This window comes from Oxyura jamaicensis, chromosome 6 (assembly GCF_011077185.1).
Source record: "Oxyura jamaicensis isolate SHBP4307 breed ruddy duck chromosome 6, BPBGC_Ojam_1.0, whole genome shotgun sequence".
Classification (NCBI taxonomy): Eukaryota; Metazoa; Chordata; class Aves; order Anseriformes; family Anatidae; genus Oxyura; species Oxyura jamaicensis.
Window position 1 is genome coordinate 23,867,156 of NC_048898.1, and position 19,537 is coordinate 23,886,692.

Below are 19,537 nucleotides of genomic sequence, written 5' to 3' on the forward strand. Positions count from 1 at the left end.
GTAATGTGCTGTGATGAGCGGTGTCTGATCTGCAAAACATTCACTTTTCCTGATTGCTTTATGCTTCCAATCCTTCACAAGTAGCAGAGATGGTAAAAACAAGAGGATTTGATGCTGAGAATCCTCTCGGGTAATGAGGTGGAGCGTGTGGCGCGGCTGCTAGATGGAGTTTGTTTAATTCTCGTGGTGGCACTCCTGCAGTGGCAGCAGCTGCCTGTCGTGTGCAGCAGTGTGGCCTGACAAAGGGCACGCAGGCTCAAGGGATGAAGGGCTCCCAGGAAAGAAACTTAGCGCTTTCCCCAGTCCTTGGGCTGGGATCTGCAGATGTGAATCAGATCCCACAAATGCAGCCCGGCTCTGGTAAAGGCAGCACCTTTCCTTCATTGGTTTTGTTCAGAATTGGCTGCCAGGTTTCAAAAGTCATGGAGGAGTGTACGAGGAAAGGAGGGGGACGGACTGACCCACAGGCAATGTGGGTGTGAAGATCCCATTCATGAAGGTTAACAGCCTAAGAAAGTCCCTCAGCAGGTTGTCAGGAGAAATGGGAACACAGCTCTGAGGCTCATGCCCCAGCTGCTATCCTGTGTTTTCCTTTTTTGGCAAGGAAATGTTCAGGATGTGCAAGGCTGACCTGATAGCTGGAGCCTGGAAACATTTTTTTCCCCCCATCTTAGTTCCTCTCTTATTTAATAATAGCTCCGGATCCCTTATATAAAACATCAAGACATGTGAGCCCTGACTCTATGGCATTTAAACCACATGGGCGCAGAGCTTGCTGCTGTGCTCCTTGTCCTGGCAGCACTGCATGTCCCTGCTGCCTCGAGGATCTCATTTCTGGACCCAAAATGTGTCCCTGGGCACAGGGTGTGCATGCTCTTAGGGGCAAGGAGTGCCAAATTTAACCTGTTGTCCCTGGGTTTGGGCCTCCCCTGTGTTCAGCCTGCCAAAACTGACCGAAGGCACGAGGGAGAAATCCCAAGCCCTATTCAGAAACAGAGAAGGGAAACTTCCATGGTGCATCCCTTGTTTCCACCATTTCCATTTCTGCTGTTTTTTTTAAGGAAGTAAAAGACGGTTTGTTTCTATTTAAATGACAAAAATATGTTGTAACGGTTGCAATTCCAACATACTGAATTCTTAAAATTTTTAGGTCCATTTCCCTCCTCTTTCTCCACCTCCTTTCCTGTTTTCCAGGATACAGAAATTAGGATAGGGTTTAAGGGAAGGAGGTGAAGACTAAAGGGAATCCTGAAATATCTCAACTTCTGAAAATGGAAACAAAATGATTTTATTTTTTGTTTGCTTCTTTGGGATCTTCTGTTCATTTTTGGAAAAAAAATAAAAATGAACGTCTGCCTATTCCATGCCAAATACATTCTTTTTCTTTTTTTCCCCAGCTGTAATGAATACCCGTGTGTGCGAATAACGACGGGGTCTTGCTGTGGAAAGCTTGTGCTAGCCGAGGCTGGAAAAGCCTTCAAAGACAGGCTCTGGTGATCCTGGGCAATTCGGAATTCCCTTGCTGATGATGGATCAAACCAAGACAAGGAAACAGCGATGGACAAATGGGAGAAAGGAGCCGTGATGAGCACGGAAGGTGAGGATGTGGGGATGGAGCTGGCTTGGAGGGGTTACGGGGCGAGGGACTGACAGAGACGTCCCTGGGTTTAGGTGGGGGCTGCCGCTGGTCCCCGGGCAAACAGGGTGACTCCTGTCCTCCCCATTTCCACTCGTGGCTTTTGCAAAACTCCAGCACTTGCTAGCAGGGGTGACTTCATGTGTCACCATGGAGTGCAGGTGGCTTTGTAGTAATGAGCTTAGAGCTATTTAAGAGTATCTTTGGGTGTTTCTTTGGAAGAAAACGCTGATCCATTTATAACAAGTCACCACTTGCAAAGCAATTACCTGAAATATGTTTTTCTCTTTCTATATAAATAATGAACCTTTTTAATTTTTAAATCAAAACATGTCAATGATGCCTGTCAAGAATGATTGGTTTTTGTAATTTAAATGTTTTGAACATATCCTGTGAAAAGTCTGCAATAAGTCTTTTTTGTTAGGCTTAAAAAAAAGAAAAAGCAAAAGCAAGCAGGGCTAACTCCCTAGAGTGTAGGAGGGATGTTTTTTTTTTTTTCCCTATAAGTGACAAAGTTCTGAAATCTGAAGGCCTCATGTATGCACGTTTCCATGTAAATACCACAATATCTGTGGATTTTTTTGCCTCTACTTCTTTACCGTTGGCTGCACGAACAAGTGATGCAGACAGCTCTGGTCCCTTCCTTGCTTGGTTATGAGAAATGGGTTTAATACTGGAGCTGCTCAGGTCTAACTCCCGTGATCTTTGGGTGCCCAGCTTGTTCCCTACAGTGAACGCTGGGCTATTAAACTGAATATTTTATAGGGAGCCAAAGAGGGAAATGGGGCATGTATCAAAACTGTTTTGTGTGGCCAGTGCTGCTCCATGCTGTGTCCTTTTTCTGTGACCCTCTCCAGCTTGTAGCAGCAGGTCACGGCTTCTCATGGCACTGGTGGGCTCTGGAGTCCCTGTCTCCAGCACAGCCCCATTCCACAGCCTCAGTGGGTGAGGGAGGATGGGGAATGTGTGGTCAGGGGCACCTCGTGCTTCATCCTCTGCACTGGGAGCGCTGCTCCCTGCGACTTGAAGGGGAGAAGCTAAATGGCTCCTTGTTTTCCACTGTGATGGTGGTGAGTTTTTGGCTGAATAAGTTAAAAGGTTTGAGTGCTTAAAGGGGGATGAAGTATTACTTGTGTTTATTTTAAAAATATATACACTGTTTTTTTACGACACTTTTCATGGCTCATGAAATCCTTTTTATTTTAATTTCCTTCCTAGAAAGTGTGTGATGTGCTACTCATTGCTCAAATTCAAAATAAGATTTTTATCATGGGTAGTATCCATTTTAAAATGTTTGTCAGATAAATTCCTCTTATTTTCCCTGTTTTTACCTACCCCAGGGCTTAAATAGCTCATAAACAACAACAACATCAACAAAAATTGTTTTGTTATTCAAATGAGACTTCTTTTTTCCTCTCTGCAAACTGTCTTTAACAATAATAACCGCCTAAAGCTCTCTGATTTCCTGCATAGGCAATCATTCTGGCCAAACCCAAACAAACTAGGAAGCCCATTTACCCAGAGCCCACTTTGCATACACCTGCTATAATTATTTTGATACGCACATCAGAGGGAATGTGCTGCTGCACAACACTTCTGGTTAATTCTTTCTATGCAGGAGCGTCACCTCGCTGCCTTGGTGGAGGAGGCTGTGGCTTGGGGGCTGGATGGTCCCTGGCTGGGGAGAGGCAGGGTGCTTCCAAACCAGGGCCACGTGCCTGTGAGGTGGGGGGCTCTGCTCTCTGTCCACAGATATGGTGAGACTTGTCTGCTTGCTGACCACCTGCCTGTTGCTAGAGGCTTCTTGATATGCTTCTTCACAGGGCTGGCATGGACAGAAATAGCCAGGTTTTGCTTGTGTGTGCATATAACAAGTGTCTAGAAACTCTCGCGTGCATTAGGATCACTAATTCTCACCACAACCTAGCGAGATGGCATTAGCCTCATTTGGCAGGTTGCTAAACGAGACGTGGAGAGGTCAAGCTGTTTGACAGGTGTTGATCGGCTCTTGCAGTACACTTGGGGTCAGGGCTGCAGTGTGACACCAAGATACCTGCTGTCCTACGGCATCTTTCTGTGTTTCTGGGGCAAAACAACCAAACCTGAAATGATAATGCCAAGCTTTTGCAGATGAACCCAATCTGGTGGCCAGGTGGTGCTGTGGCAGCTGAGAAACGGGGGAGGAGTGGGGACATCCCTGCAGGCAGCTCAGAGGAGAGTGGGCACTGGCTGCTCTGCTGCCTGGACATTGCAGGGGGTGTTTTGGGGGCAGTGGGGTGGTGCAGAGCCAGTGTTCCCAAAGGAAAAGCCCTGCTGCTGACCAGAGCAGGGAGGACAGCATGGCAGGGTGTGGGAGTCCTGGCCTCAGGTTGTCTCGGGGACCTTGGGTATGGCATCAGGCCACATAAGAGGTGTCCGCAGGTAAAATTGCCAGTGTAAGGGCTGGGAATGCAGCCTGATGGCCTGGGTCCACATGGACGTGGCTATGGGGAGGCTCAGTGCCATCATTGCTGGTGCTGGCAGCAGGCAGTGAATGTGATGGAGGGAATCACGCACCTGGGTCAAGATTTTGTTGCAGCCCATGTTCCACCTAGGTTGAAAAGTTACTCTGTCTAGAGCATGCTTTGGATAGGGAAATGCTTTCCTTTAAATCTACTGTTTTGGGTAATGCTGCTCACCCTGTCTCCCCATTGGAGTTACGTGGCCGTCTCCAGCCCTGCTGATGGGGGGGACTCACCTGAGCTCCCATTGACCTTCATGGAAAAGCTACCAGCCTGAGCAAGCACGGGTACACAATGCATTTGACAATCCTCAGGTTGTTTTTTTCTATGAACTGGACTGAGGAAAACTGTGCAGCTCTCTGTGTGCTGGCACGTGGGAACCTCTTTAATCGGTGCATCAACCTGCAGAGAGCACCTGTATCTTTCCCCTCACCACCTCCTGCAAACACCACAATTGATTTCTTGGCAGCTGGAAACTCCTTTGAACTCCAGTTCTTAACGAGCTGAGGGAGGGCACGGCAGCAGGTAGATTGACTGAGGTACCCTTGGGGTCGGTGTGTGAACAGCAATCGCTCAGCTGTGGTCATAAACACAAAGCTATTACAACTTGCTTCCCTGGGGTGGGACAGGGAGCCCAATCCTGAACAAAATTAGGGAGCTAAAGTACCTAGTTCACTCCTTCAGGTGTTCAACCTTTTTTTGAATTTCTGCGGAGGGCTCTCGCTCTGTGGGCAAATGACTTCACCTGGATGCAAACCAGAAAGTTTGGGTGCCCATTGCCAAGGCCTTGTGGAACTGTTGGGCATGGGGAAAGGAAAACACAACCAAGCTGCTGACTTACCACCTGGACAGAAATTTTCCCCTGTATATTTTTATGTCCCTAGCCCCAGTGAGTGTTGTGCTGGGATGCATGGAAAGTCTTTGCTGTAGTCCAAAGGGGCAGATTTTGGCCAGCAGGAGTGCAATGGCATTTCTGAACAGATGCAGAAAAGCCAGGGCAGGAGATCCCGACGTGTTGTCTCAGCCACGTGGGACACGAGGCAGTCCTTTTAATCGGGGCTGATCTGCGAGAAGAAAGTTCTGCGTCTCTTTAATGTGCTATTTTTGCCCTGCTTTGGCAGTGGCACGGGGGAGAGGCCTGGCTAATGAGAGAGCAGGGCTTTTTGATGCCAGCCCAGAAGGCAAGTGCCAGCTCAGTCATCTTTTGTGCGTTGGTTATTGAAGCCATAGGTGGTTGTGGGGAGGACTGCGAGGAGACTTCCATCTGATGTTGCACCAGCTGCTCCTGAGTGCACGTGGCTGAATTTGGGAAAAGAAAATTGGGAAAGGGAACTGAAACCCCCTGGTGTGGATTCTGACCCCATAGCATAAGCATCTCTACACAGTGCTTTGAGGTTTCTCCGTTGACTATTAGCACAATCCTGGACCTTGTTATAACTCTCTTTGAGCTATTCTGTGTAAGTTGCCTTGATCTGCGGCTAAAAAGCACTATTTAAGAGCTAGGTATTATCATGATTTGCTTTTACCTTCTCTAATCTAGTCCTGAAGAGGAAGATTTGCACTGTGACAAGAGAAGTAGTGCTGCAGGGATTAGCCTCCACATGTCCCGATGAGCAGATCTGGACTGCTGAGCCCTGCAGGCCTCTCAGAGCTCTCAGAGGCTTTCCCACTGCTCCCCCATTCACTGTGGTAGCCATGCAGTGGAGGGGAAAACCCATGCAAACCCACTTTTCCTGTGGGTTTGATCATTGTTCACTCCTGTGAATTTGAAGGGGAAGAGTGGGGGGACAGGTAAAACTCCCAAAACCTGCAGTCAGGGGTCTGACAGGAGATAGACTTGACGTGGGAAAAGCAGAACTGTCTCTGAGGCATAAGGGATCACAGATGTTCCATTCTTGGACAGTGTTCCTGGCAGCGAAAAGGGTTTTGCGGTCTGGTGGGGAGAAATTAATATTTTGCCTCCACCTCCTTGCTGCAGGAATTGTCCTTGTTTTCTTGGAGGTGCTGGCTGCTCTCTCTAATTGCCAGGGAGATGGCACAGCCCATGACTGCAGGAGGTAAAGAAGGTCTTAGCTCATGCACTGGAGATTCATGACCTGGGAAATGGAGCTCTTTGGCGTTATCCCTGTCGGCATCTATTCCACTGCTCCTTTTTTCCTCAGTGCCCCGGCCCGCTGAAGCACACCAGCCTGTCCATTGTCTCGTAGCCTCCAGAGAGTGGTGTGCCTGCCCAAGGTGGTGCACAGCTTCGTGTGACCTGAGGGTGTGAAGTCGTGTGTGTGCTGAAGGGCTTTGGGTCTGTGGGTACCAAATACCCCGTTCTCATGGGCTGCCTGGCTGCTCTCTAGAGTGACTGTAGCATTCAAGCTGGGGGTGCTTGTAGGAGAAACAAGACCAGTGTTTACCATGGGATAATGATATAGGACTGGGAAGGGTCCTGAGGGTCATTTAAGGTTTCTTGTGCAGGATCGGTTTGACCTAACGCACCAACTGTATCTGAACTTCAAACAAGTCTCATTTGCAGGTGAAGAAGCTTGCTGACATCCAGAATTTCATTGTTTGAAAGTAGGCAGAGACCCAGATTTTCTTTGCTGAAAGAGGCAAACTATATTTAAAAGATGTTCTGGAAAATGCAGGTGATTTTTCTCAATGCTGTATAACGTCCTGGTTAGCGTAACTTCAAAAATCAATTACTTCTCTTACACTAAAGAACAATTAAACTGTTCAAACTGCTTGGCAAATAGCTACAACATCCAGAGAATGAGAACTTCTGGAAAGGACCGTAGCGATTGCTTAGATGCCTGCTTTTGATTAAATTAGTTAATAACAGATTTTCGTTCTCTTCCCTTTCCTCTAGCTCTGAGATGAAGAACACAGGAGGCTTTGAACTTGTATTTTACATTCTCGTGCCTACCTCAAACCCACCTTGCGATAAATATTTGAAAGTTTGACTTAAACTGCTCCAAATGCTTTCTAGATTCCCAGATGAATCACTAAATTGCCTAAAAGGAGAGCCTGAAGATGAAACAAACTCCACAGTAGCAAAGCAGACTGGAAGATTACATATTTCTGTAATTGATGAAAGTGTCAAATTTTCAGACCCTCTGTAAAAGGAAGAAGCTATATATTAAAGCCCTCAGATTATATGGGAGGACTTTATAGCTATAGAAATCAAAGGCAAACTGTCAATTTTCCCTGTTTTTTCTCTCCTTTCCAGGAGAAAATTCTACTTATTCTCTCCAAATAAGGACTTTTTTTTCCCCTTTGGAAATCTGGAGGGAAAGTCTGGGAAGCAGAGGTTAATAACCTCGATTTAGAATAGTAAAAGTGAGGGGAAAAGACAAGTTATTTAATTCAGACAAGGCTGAGCATTCGGGATGCAAGCAGCAATGTGATCGTTTGCTCAAACATTAGGAAAGTAAGTCTTAATTCCTCACTACCTGGCCTGCTGGTTTTGGAGGACTCTTGTGCTTCTTGTGCAAGAAGCTTGCCTCTTCTCATAAATCACCTCCATCATCTTTGAAATTGAACACAACTGGGGCTACTCACAAAAATAATCAGTTTGGTTCATACTGGGGAACCAGCTTGGGTTGAAATAGTGGGTAGTATGGGCACATGTAAGAGTGCTGCTGCTGAGGGGCCGGGCACAAAGCATGGGCTGTGTGGGGAAATTTATTTGGATTTTTTTTTTTCATGTTTCACCAGTAAGGGAGTAAACAAGAGGGGATGTGCAAATTGGCACAGACCTGCTGTCCTTAACATGTGTCACAGTCTCGTCTGTGGCTTAATTCATGCAAAGAGGCAGGGTCTGCTTTGCTGAGGGTATTTTGAAAGCCCCATTTCTGCATTCTTCCTGTAGAAGTGCTTGGGAGCAGTATCCTGTTGTTCTGTGATCTTGCTGGTCTCTAGATCTGCGGGATGGTGTGGCAGGAAAGGGGCTGCTGTAGGAGACACAGCCACTGCAACCCAGATGCTCCACTGCACTGGTGTCTGATGTCCGATCCTGTACCACGTGATGTCGTAAAGCCCCTGAAAGCCTATTCTTTTTGTCAGTTTTTTTATTCCCCTCTGGGTTTTAAGTTTCTGCTGCTATTTAGCTTTGTAAAATAATAAATAGCAAAAAAATGTTGTTAGAAATTCATGCCCAAGGCTGGGGCTTTTTCTAAGTAGTCTTGATTCTTCAGAAGGAAGCTACTACTAAGCAAAAATTACCATAATTAACTATAGTAAACTGCTTGCCATTTGATGTCAGAGACTTAAAATCTTCTGTTGGGATCCGTGCAGTATTTGAGAACAAGGCCTCAATGGCCTAATTAGAAAAGAGCAAGAGATTGGAGCAGGAAAGGCTAGTGATAAATCTAAACAAATCACAATAAGCTGACGAGAGGAAAGGTGAATGAAGCCTTGTATCTTGATCCAAAAAGAGCCCAGGAAATCTGGCTTTCTTCTTGCCCCACACACTTTCTTCTGAAGCCAAGGGTCCCTCTTGCTCTGGATTTCATGCAGGACTTCACTGGGAGTTTGGGTCAGGGTGCAGAGCTTTTCAGTGTGCAAACAGACACATTCCCTTTAAGACTGCCAGCGCTGGGAGAACACGTCACATTTTGAGCAAGTTCACCCTGAGGCAGCAGCAGCCTGGTGATGAACGTGGGCAAGGCAAATATTTGTATAGCAATTACCCATGTGGTGCAATGATAATAACACAGATATGTTTCTGGTGAGATGGTGCTCGCAGCAGTTCAAATTGGGGCTGTAAATACATCGGTTTCCCGGGAAGCAGGAGGATTTACGCTACCAAAAGTGTTCTCTCTGAGCTCGTACGCTGTTGTGCTGTTGCTGTCTCGGTGGGGGCCAAGCAGATCTCCAAGTGACTGCTGTTTTTATCCTCACTGTGACAGGTCAGGCAGGTGGCACCAGGGAAGGGTCTTCCCTTGCTCTTCCATCTGCTCAGCTGCCCAATGAAACGAGAGGGGATGATGCTGTTTTTCATCACCTTGTGCTGGAAGAAGCCTGGGAAAGGAGTCTGCCTGGACAGCCACCTGAGAAGGGAGTGCAGTGGCTTCCTGTTGCCTTCCCAGGTGCTTTCCAAGGGCTCTGACTGACCAAAGCAGTTTGTGTTCTGGTGGTGGAGGAGGCTTCTGTCCCAGTGCAGATGTAGAAGCTTTCATAACGCTTTCTGACCTCAACTCACAGCTGTGCAGCCACATCTGTAGATCCACACTGGCATGGGGGAGGCTGCCTGTGCCTGGCAGGGACCATCATTTGAGGCCCTGGGTTATGGCTACTGGTCACTCCAGTAGCATTTTGTATTGTCCCCAAGAACATGGGCTTTTCAATGGCGGAGCCACTGGGAAAGCCTTCCTTCTGGGATACTTGATGCTGAGGAGCTTTGGCAGTGCCATGCTGCTGGAGCATGGCTACCTTTGGCTCTTTTGCAGGCCAAGTACATCACAACAGGAGTTACCACCCAAAATAAGGGTGTTCCATGGCTGGGAACTTCATAATACCTGTTTATATATTCCTGTTGAGAGGGAAGCACTGCACGAAGGGGCAGCCAGCACGACTGCCTTTCCCAGTGGCTGTACCTTGAATGCTGTCACCAGCACGTGCAGGGCTGTGGCTGTCCCCTGCCACACCTGTGGGCAGGAGGCCAGTGCATATAATCTCTGTGTCCCAGGCTGAGCTCTGCCTTCAGCTTCTCCTGAATCCTCCTCCAGTGCTGCTGGGAGCAAAGATGCCGGGAGGCACGTGGGGCCTTTACAACCTCACGGCTGTCTAGCTGGAGAAAAATAAAGTACAAACCAAACTGCTTGAGGGGGATTGCACGCATAAATGAATAATCAGACTTTGCTCTCAAGGCGAAAGTTCACTAGATTGCAGCTGTCTGTTCAGATGGCCGTTGGTTTTCCTGAGCCTTTTAATGAGAGGAATCGTGCTCATCTTCCTCAAAGCTGTGATGTGATCTCTGGTTTCCCGTCTGTCCCTCTTGGAATTTTGGGTGGTGGGAAAAGCAGTTTCTTTTCCTTCTCATATTGACTCCTCTCCACTTGTGGCTGTCTGATAAGTGAGCTGTTGAGTTTGGATCCATGGGTCCTGCTGTTTTCCCCAAGACCTCGAGTGAGGCTGTAACCATGGCAATTCTTTTGCTGTTCAGACAAACCATCAATGTGGAAGACTCTTGGTCTGCCATCCTGAAAGGTAAAAGCAGAGCTTTCTTTGCTCTGAGAGCTCCCAAGCAGAAGAGAGGGAATCAAGAAAAGCTTTTGGCTGCTGTTGGGCTGTGGCTGCAGCGTGTCTGGCTAGAGAGCACAAAGATGGTCCTGGTGGGTCAGAGCAGAGGTTTGTGGCAATGCTGCCCTGTCAGCAAATGCCTGTGCCAGAATAGGGTGAGCAAATACCGATCAGTTCTCCTCAACTCCACGTTTCTGGTGGTTCGTGTCTCGGAGGCTTCCAGAACCAGTTGCGGTATCTGTGTGCAATAGCCCTATAATACGGACTGTCTCCCATTCCAGCCAGAGCTGGTTTGCAAAAGCTTTGGCAAATGCAGCATACATTTATCTGCTGAAAGCCTGGGCCAGGTGATGGTTCCTTTAAGGCTGTGCAAGTCCACTGTGATTCCACTCATTAGAACAAGATCACCTTGGCAGTCCTTTCCCATGCTGCTACCGTTATGTTATGGATGTCATAGCTGCATCCTGCCAAACTTCCTCAGGGCAAACTCCAAGCACAAATGAGAACAAGCTGCCTTTTTTTTTTTTTTTTTTTTTTTTTTTTTAAATCCTCTCCTGTCCAGTAGAGTCACACTATCCAGGAACCAGAACAAACTAGACCTGTGAAAATATCATTCCCTGTATCCTGTGGGCTACAGAGGAGAAATAGCCATTCATCTGATCCAAGGCCGTCTAAGAGGAGATGCTCCATGATTAATGGAGGGTGCAGCTTAGAAATGGAGCTGAGCTGATCCAATGCCTTCCTGATCCTGAAAGTTTCCATGTTCCCTTTGCTTGTATTCACTGGGGCAGTTGTAGTCAGCTTGGATTTCAGTTTTGCTAGTCAGGTCCTTCTGGGATAATTCAGCTCACTTATCTGGCAGAAGAATAAACTTGGCCATTTTTTTTTCTCAATATGGGGAAAGGAATCACTCTGTCAGATTAGTGAGCTGAGTGGGTTCTCTGCAGGGCCTGGTACAAGGACAAGGGCTGGGAGTGGAACCGTGTGGCTGATGATCAGGTTGGGGAAAGGGGGAAGGAGAAGAAGGAGGGCTAGGGCTGACTCTTCTGCTGGCTATTAGCTGTGACGGCTAGCCTTACAAGAGGTTAATCCTCTCCACGGGTTCGCAGCCACAGTGATCGGGTTGGGTAGTCTGTCAAATACCATGCAGAAGCCCAGCATGAGGACAACACCACTGGTTTCCAGGGAGTGGATGCACTTGGTTTTATGAATGATTTTTTTTTTTTAATTTTCTCCCAGAAAGCCTCCACAAGATTGTTTACATGTTTGTGTCTTCTTTTAACCTAATTACTTAGCAGCAGCCTCACGTGGAGCTGCAGCGTATGCTAGCAGAGGCAGAGGCACTGCTGGTACAGCTATTTTGCCTCCCCAAACAGCATTATATACAGCAAACAAAGCAGCTGTCTCGGCTACAGTTGTTACAAGCTGTTATTCCCGCCTCCTACCTACCCTTTGAGATGATAATGTTGTCTCCAAAACTCTGCAGTGTATGTATACAGTATTCATGTGTTATAAATTGTAGTGCTTACTGGGAAGTGCGCTGTGGTGATGCAACTCCCTCTCCTCATTCCCTGTCTATCCGGGAGATGTATTGCACAGCGTGGTGGAAAGGCCCACCAGCAGCTTACACCTGCAGCAGGAATTTCCTCCAGGCAGCCAGACGCAGCTCTAGCTTCAGTTGCGAGAGACTCGGTAGCTGGAAGAAGTACCTCAGGGTAGTGGTGGTGGGAACCACTGGGCTTGTGATGGTTCTGGATCCTGCAGACCACTCATCTTCTTGTTGGGATGGTTCAGTCCTTTAGAGCTGTCACTAGACTTGCACGGACAAGTGGGGTCTCTTTGCATTTGTGCTTCCTTCTTGTCCTGACAAGTCATCTGGTCAGGAAGAACCTTCCATGAATAGTGGAGTTGGTGCTTTCCACCCTGACATCCCTTTGCGGATGCAGAAATGAAGCAATAAGGGGCCTTATGGGGTGATGCTATTGCCCAAGGAAGGATGAGAATGGGGATACGTGCTGGTAACCGGTGGGCCATCCTGGGATTACCCAGCATGGGCCTAGCGAGCTCCTTGCTGTTGGAGGGAGGCAATATGGGAGGAAGCATAGCTCCTGCTTTCTTCTACCTTTTTCTGTCTGAATGTACTCCTGTGGATTTTAGGCTTACATCCTACCAGTCTCAGCCTGACCGACATGTGGCAGGCAGTGCCCTGGGCCCTGTGGGATGTCTGCGTGTGATCTTGCAGGCCACATGTTCTGTGGGCCTCCTTGTAAAAGGCACACAAGGTGCCCAGAGGTGGAAATGTGATCACCACAGGCTCCATACAGAGGCAATGGAGAGCTGCTAATCCCACCTGTGACCTGAGGGCTGTATTTCTCTACTTCAGGCACCTTGACAAGGCATCTGGGCCTGAATAGCCTGCATACGACTGCTCAGTATAGCAGAGCATGGGATGTTCCCCCAGATGAGATGCATACCTTGTGCCCTGCTGTTATGGCCTGCCTATGCCCGTTCTTGGAGGAGTACCCGTCTTTTGCTTCATGGAGCAAGTACCCAGAAAATTACAGCACGAACACATCATAAACCGCAGGTTACTAATGTCAGCTGGCTGCAATTTTACCACATTTGAAACTTCGGGAGCTGGCTTGTTGTGGCTGGAGCCAGGTGCTGGGCTGCCTCCTCCGCGTCACTGTGCCAAAGCACCTGTTTCTGAGCACTGTCTCTTCTCCTCCTGAGCACCTCGTGCCAAAGGCCGTGCTGTTTGCAGCTCCTGCGGCAGCTCCCTGAGGTGCAGACTGTGTGTGGATCTGTCCTGACACCTTCTCGTTCCTCTGCTAGGTGTGTGCATCTCCCTACCCTCACCTCTTCTTGTGTTGCTGCTCCTTGCAGCTGAATAACAAGAGCGAATCGTTTGTGAACTCTGGCTGAACTGACAGGATCTCTTCATAATGCTCCACATTTCTGCAATTATTATTTTTTTTAAATTTAATTTAATTTATTTTTAACAGGCTCTGCTCCCAGATTTACTGAGCTGAATGCAATCGTTTAGCTTCATTATTCTGTTGCAATAGGTCTGCTGGCAAGTTTATTAAGCAATAAGGGATGAAAGGCAGCAAGTTTCTAGGTGGTTATAGTGCGTGTTGTGTAGTGTTGATAAGGCACAAGGTCGAAGGCTCACAGCTTTAATCACTGGAGAAAAACACCCTGGAGAGACAGAATCTTATTGGTATAATGGCATGGCAGTGAGTCATAAAAAAAAGGAACTGCTATTTCAAACTGCCCATTCCTCTGCCTGGAGATACCAATGCTTAGGAGAGATTGTTTGTAGGATTGCTCTAATATCACATCTATGGCTGTCTTCCCCTTAAGGATCATGGACCATGATCCTTAAGGAAGGAAATGGAAATGGAAATCCACTGAACCAGCTCCTTTTTTTTTTTTTTTTTTACCTCCTAGTCAGAGGGCTCCAGTTTTGGTTGATAAAATTCATGCTGAGGGGCTTTGTCCCCCTGCAGAAACCCTGGAGTTCTGTGTGTCTGCAGGGAACTTGTCAGATCTCATGACGTCTGGCAAGCTGCTCCTGGTGGCCCCGCTGGAGTGGCTGTGGCTCCTGCTTTCATCATGTGATGCTGCTGCCTCTCTCCTGTTGGCATCCTGCGTGGTTGTAAAGCAACAGCATCTTCCTTGGGCCTGAATATAGCTGAACCACATCATTTTGTACAAGTGGACTGTATTTTTGGACAGTATTTTTTTTTTTCTAAACAAGCAAGTCATGTAGCATTGTCTCTCCTTATTCTTACCTACTGGTGTAATGGCACCAGGCAGACCTTAGTGACTGGGTGAGGTAGTGTAAATGGTAAGATGTGGGGCCGTGTAAAACACTGATCCTGGGACTTGCATGAGACCAGGCACTGCAGCTGTTGGGCTTTCTCAGAAGGAAACAGGGACTGGGCAAATGCAAATATAATGAACAGGGTATTTGGTGACATTGTAATTAGTAAGCAAAGACTCAAAAGAGAGACTTGGCACAGGGCAGGTGGGAACTGAAGTTTGGAATCTAATTGCGTTATAGGGACCCTCATGTCTTGTAACCAGAAGACTGGCCAGGAATACCCTATGCACCTCGTAAGCAAGCCACGTTGTTTTGTTTTGCTGTCTTATTAATTTACGTGTAAATTAAGGACTGAAGTTGTCTGGACTGTTGCTTATTTTTAAACTTGGGTTTACATCCACTGGGGCAGCAGAAGGTGGATTTACTTTTTGCTTGTTGCATTAAAAATTAACTGTTCCCTTTGTCTCCATAAACCAGTTTACAGCATTATTACATGAATTTTCTTCACACTCCGTCCTCTCATCTCATGCCTCCCTGAAAGAGGCTTTATTAGCTTGGGACAGGCTCTGATCATAAAAGAGGAGACTTGCTGGCATCAGCTGGTCTGGATGAGGAGTCTACACAGAGCTGAGAACAAGGGGAATCTGAATTTAAAGTCTCTGCTTGTGTGTCTACTTTGTCACTGGTCATCACTGTGGTGTTTAGCAAGTCACGTCATTGCTACCAGAGTCCTGGCCTTACACGCACCCTGTAAATCTGGGCTCATAGTACATAAGAAGGTAATTTCAGGGGGAATTAACAAATTTCAATGGATTAGAGGCCTATCCTTTAGAAATGCTAAGTAATATTATTGCCTCCCCATGGAGGCTATTAGAAATTGAAAGATGACATCTGAGGGGAAGATGCTATTATAACAATGTAGAGAAGCCAGATGGGTAAGTTATCCACACAGCTTATGTCAAGAAAACGGGAAACATCTGTCTCTGTGGGGAATGGAAGAAATAACTAATGTACCCGTGTACAGCCTGTGAGATTGATAGCTGCAATTTAGCAGAGGCTGTTCAGCACTTTTATCAGCAATGACGAAGTGGCCTGCCGTGTTACCTGTTTCTTAATCAATCTCTTGATTGCAGTATGGAAGGGACTGGAGTTTCTGTCTGAAGAGAGAGATCTTATAAAATGAAACAGCAGTGACACAACCATATGGGGGACCATATGTGAGGATAACATCTGCAGAGGGCTTCATCTTTTCTTTCTCTTTTTATTTTTTTTCCCTTCTCATTTAATTGCGAAGAGTTATTGGATTAATATGCAGATCAGGTCAACAGCCATATCTGAAGAGCCCAGCACTGTGAATCAGACTCCTGTGGCAGGGAAGCTGGAGAAGTTGAGTCCTGTGACATGAGAGAAGTAGAAGATTAATTTAACGCCCTAATGTGTAAAGCCTGCCCTTGTTGTAGGGAATGGAGGCTGCAGGGGAGCTCTGCATCACCTAGTCTCTGGGATGAATGCCGAATGCCGTGGGTCACCACTTGAAGTCAATGTGAATTGTTGACATTACGGGGCACCACAAAGTCAAAATGCTCATCCTCATTTTGCAGTTCTGTCAGCTCTGTTGTAGCAGCCAAGCTGGTGGCTTTAATGGTCTGAGCCTTTTGTAGGTGGAGTGATGTGATAAGGGCTAATGTGCTCAGAAGCTTGTCTGTTTCCCCTGCCCTACATCTCAGCTGATTTAATGTCAGAGATAACCTCTGCCTGATAGTGCCCTATCTGTGTAACATCTTGCAGCACACCAAGATGCCTGCAGCATGCTCCTTGCTCAGAAAACAGCTCCCAGGATATGGCAGATGTGACATGGCCCCCATATTTGAAATCCACTGTGGGAGAGAAATTTACTTTAGAGAGAGAAAATTGTGTTTTGTTGTTTTGTAAGTCTAAGTCTGTTTATAGCCTTTTCTTGTTCTGTTCAACTTACTGAAGCAGATTTTCATCTGGAGTAAATAATGCAATTGTTCCCTCCAGTGGAGCTACAATGATTCACACCAGCTTGGGTTTGGTTCCACTAACCTTAACTCCTCAGTGTAATTAACTAAAGTAATTGCATTCTCGTACCTGTGTGTTATCACCCTGTTTCTGTTAGGGTTGTAGATGCTTAGAATCATAGAATATCCTGAGTTGGAAGGGACCCTTAAGGATCATCAAGTCCAACTCTTGACACCGCACAGGTCTACCCAAAAGTTCAGACCATGTGATCTAAGTGCACAGTCCAATCTCTTCTTAAATTCAGACAGGCTCGGTGCAGTGACAACTTCCCTGGGGAGCCTGTTCCAGTGTGCAACCACCCTCTCTGTGAAGAACCCCCTCCTGATGTCAAGCCTAAATTTCCCCTGCCTCAGCTTAACCCCGTTCCCGCGGGTCCTGTCACTGGTGTTAATGGAGAAAAGGTCTCCTGCCTCTCGACACCCCCTTACGAGGAAGTTGTAGACTGTGATGAGGTCTCCTCTCAGCCTCCTCTTCTCCAGGCTGAACAGGCCCAGTGACCTCAGCCGTTCTTCGTACGTCTTCCCCTCCACGCCTATCACCATCTTCGTAGCCCTCCTCTGGACACTCTCCAACAGTTTCATGTCCTTTTTATACTGTGGTGCCCAGAACTGCACACAGTACTCGAGGTGAGGCCGCACCAGCGCAGAGTAGAGCGGGACAATCACCTCCCTTGACCTACTAGCGATGCCGTGCTTGATGCACCCCAGGACACGGTTGGCCCTCCTGGCTGCCAGGGCAATGCTTCCTTGATCCTAGTGATTTCTGAAGTGTGGTTTTTGTATGATTCAAAATGTCCTAGTGCATAAGGTTTTTAATAGCAGGGTGGGGTACCTGACATATCTCTGCTTTAGGAGCCCTGATACCATCGGTAGTTTAGTGTGGTACCCAGAACTTAGCACCCTTGCCCCACTGAGAGCCCCTGGCAGGGTTCTGGTGGTGGTGGCTCTGTGGCCAAACTGTACTGGATCCAGTTAGGTGCAAGGTAGTTTGGAAACAGCCTCAGCACCTGCATCGTTTCCTTTGGTGTGACGATTTGCTGCTGTGGTTAAATTGCAGGGATGTGGTTATTGGACGTGGTAACTGCAGTGGCTGGAGGTGATATGGAAATGTGGTCATTCACCCTGCACAGATCTTAGTAAGACTGTTAAAACTAACAGAGGAAAATGGGGAAATGCTATGTTTTTTTGGATGCAGGCTTGAACAGCAGGTGAATTGCATTGATCGGTTTGCTTTTCTTGAATCAGTAGACAGGAACAGATATGAAAGAAAGAGGAAGTAAATTGACATTATAGAAATGGATGCTTTATTACCCCATTATCTCATTCTTGCATCCAACAAAGGCCCAGTTGTTCACCTCACAGCCCTTTAACCAAAACTTTTTTTTTTTTTTTTTTTTTTTTTTTTTTTTGCCATGCTGTAGTGTAATATCTTTGTTGTGCAGTGAGCATGTTCACTGAATGCTTTCATGGCTGGTGCAGCAGCTTTGGCCGAGGACATGTGCCATGGCCCTATCCCCTCTAAAAGACAGGAGTGAACCAGAGAGAGGGGTGCTGAGCCCCACTAAAGGTTAGCCTGTGATGCCTTACAGAGCTTTCTTCTGTGAACACCCTCCCTTCTCTGAAGAAGGCAACGTGCTCTGGTGGTGGATTTCATGGAATAGGACACCTGGGAGCAACAACTATTCGAGTATAGTAATGTGCTTTATGGAGAGATTATGCTTTTGTTTAAGCTTGCTTGGATGTCCGGATGACAACTGTGTGGAAACTGTGTGGACAAACGAAGTGAGAGCTAATGCTCAGCAAGAGGTATGCAAGCTTCCCAGGGGGCAGGGATTTGCAGTAGTACAACACAAAATCAGATTTCAGAGATCAGCCATGCTGAAAAGGTATCGACTGAAGATAAAAGCAGATGCTTACCTGCTCACTTTCTGAAGTGCTTTTTTGCTCACTTTTGTTTGGTTTTGCACTAAGTAAAGGGATCTCTGTTACTCTCTCAGGTGAGGCTACCCTTTGCATGCCCACAGAGTTCATCACTTTTTCCTCATCTCAAAAAGACTGAAACACAAAGGGGGCAAAGCTTCATTTTGTGAGTATATCAACAGCAACAATGACAAAAAAAGATTTAACTGTATCTATTGTGGATTGATGTGATCCCTTTCACCTGTTGGGGATTTCTGGCCTCATTTCCCATTATGGGATGTGAGAAGAAATGTGGGGTAGGAAATGACAGGACATCACTGAATGGCTGAAGTTGGAAGAGATTGCTGGCAATCGTTTAGTCCAACCTCCCTGCCAAGCAGGATCACCTACAGCAGGTTACCCCCACAGTAACCAAGTGTTTTCTCAATGACCAAGTGCTGCCAGTTGTACTGTCCCTGGCATTGTACAGGGATTGTCTGCCCTCGCCTGCAGTTCTGATCATGGGTGGGTTCTGTAGAGGGAGCAGTGTAGGCACAGGCCGTTCTCCACCATGAAGGGCCTAAATGTTTAGGTTGGTTTAAAGAAAATCCAAAGATGAGAAATTCTCCAGAGGGTCCCAGGGTGATCTGCTGAGTAACCCTTCTGCTGTGGATGACCACAGGCATGTGGAGTCTGAGGGCAGATGTCAGCCTTGGACTAGCCAACTGGCAGAGGCTGTGCTGCTGGGGATCCAGCAACCAGGGGAGATGGACTGGGATGGGGACTGGGATGGGGAGTCTGGGCTCTCAAGTTTTAAGTCCTTCATTAATATTCATGTGTGTGAAAAGCAGAAAGTTTTTGAGATCTCACTTGTTCCCATCACAATTTAGCTGAAAGCAGAGAAAATGAACTGTTTGGTTGGAATGAGCAGATAGATCTTACAGCTCAGTGCTGCTGGGTCTCACACAACCAGGAAAAAAAGTCACTGTTTTAATGCCTTTCCTCAACCTTTGTGGTCCTGGTTTGATTCCTTGTGATGGATGTCTCCTTTCCAAACACTGCTGGAGTTGAATGGGCATGGAAATTGAGGTTGTTCCCAATGGTCAGGGTGGATGGACAACATGGGGTAAGGTTGTCCCATACCCCAGTTGTGAGGACAGGGCCTTGTTCCTCATGTTTTCCCATAGATTTCCATCACTGCCACTGTGGAATTTTACTCAATTCCCTATGTAAAAGGCTGGGAACATGCAGGCTGGCTGCCACTTCCTACAGACAGTGAAATCAAAATGATGCCTCTGTAAAGGGAAGCAAAGATCCAGTCACAGGTGTTGAGGTGGCTGCAACCTGCTCTGTGCCTCTTCCAAGGCCTGTAGGTGAGAGACACTGAAAGGAGGACAGC

The 19,537-nt window shown here is 47.1% G+C and overlaps 1 long non-coding RNA gene across 2 annotated transcripts in view; it reads left to right on the plus strand.

Annotated features, from left to right (window-relative positions):
• The window catches only part of LOC118169165, a 70,548-nt gene continuing 51,011 nt past the window's right edge, over positions 1 to 19,537 (plus strand). For both annotated transcript variants that reach the window (XR_004751949.1, XR_004751950.1), the window contains exons 1-2: positions 1 to 130; positions 1,398 to 1,597. This is a non-coding gene — a long non-coding RNA (uncharacterized LOC118169165). The remainder of the gene's footprint in view (positions 131 to 1,397; positions 1,598 to 19,537) is intronic.